We start from the raw sequence: 1,092 nt of genomic DNA on the forward strand, positions 1-1,092 counted from the left end.
GGAACCAAAAAAATCCTTCTCCAACAGCAATAAAGTTCTCACCTCTGCAATTTGTTTCCTTCCATGAGCTCCCCCTGTTAATGAACCAGGTGGCCAAGAAGCCAGGCAGTGCTTCAGACTCAAACCGGACATAATTCGTAAACTTTAGCATGGGGACCCAATTATACCCAGATTGACAAACTCTTAGTATTCAAGGTCATTTTCCCATTAAAGTTTTTGTCTTAAAGAGCAGGTAGAAAATTTATGGTCTAGCTTCAGCTTCTCTGAGTTAAAACAACATTTCATTCCATACTCAGCTTCAGTTAGTTAGCATTTGTTAAATGTCTTCTTGATAGAGAGAGTAATTATTTATCTTCTAAAATTGGTGGGAAAAAAGGTGAAGGGAATGTTTGGAGAAAAGTTGGGACTAGGATCTTTGGGACTGAGGGGGAAAAATCTGTCTTTGAAATCGACAGCCTTTATCCCCTCCTCTTCATGCACTACTGCTCCTTAGGAAACCTCCTGCTGCTATTTCCACTCTTCTGGGGGGGGGGGGACTTTTTCTTTCTACAATTTTGGGCAATACGGACTTTTTTCCATAGTAAAAGCACTTATGTGGAATTTCAGGTGTAGACTCTGTTGGCCACACTGCTTGTGTCAAATCTCCTGAGACAGCAGGAAATCGGGTTCCAACAACACAGGCTGAGATTTCCTAGAGTGAAATGAAAGCCTGATCCGATTCCTGTCCCACTTTTCCTTTTTCCTCATCAAAAGTGTGTAAAGCAACATCTCTGATGTGCTCCATAGACACATTATATCAACTAAGGTATGAGTTATAGAAATGTTTTTGCATTGCTGGAAGGGATATACAGAATGGGTACAGAGAATATAAGCCTCTCTTAGATGAACGATGGTTGAGCACTTCTGCATAGCCTAGTGTCAAAATGATCCGGATCCTTACCCTCTTATTTGCATTGTAGTAGTAGGGGCAGCAGGAGTAGCAATGGAAATAAAGTAACCTAAAAAGTGCTATCTAGTAATTAGTACTGGTAGTAGTAGCAGTAGTAGTAGTAGTAGTAGCAGCAGCAGCAGCAGCAGCCGTAGCAGTAGTAA

The sequence above is a fragment of the Vombatus ursinus genome, unplaced genomic scaffold (genome assembly GCF_900497805.2).
Source record: "Vombatus ursinus unplaced genomic scaffold, bare-nosed wombat genome assembly UNPS02011369.1, whole genome shotgun sequence".
NCBI lineage: Eukaryota > Metazoa > Chordata > Mammalia > Diprotodontia > Vombatidae > Vombatus > Vombatus ursinus.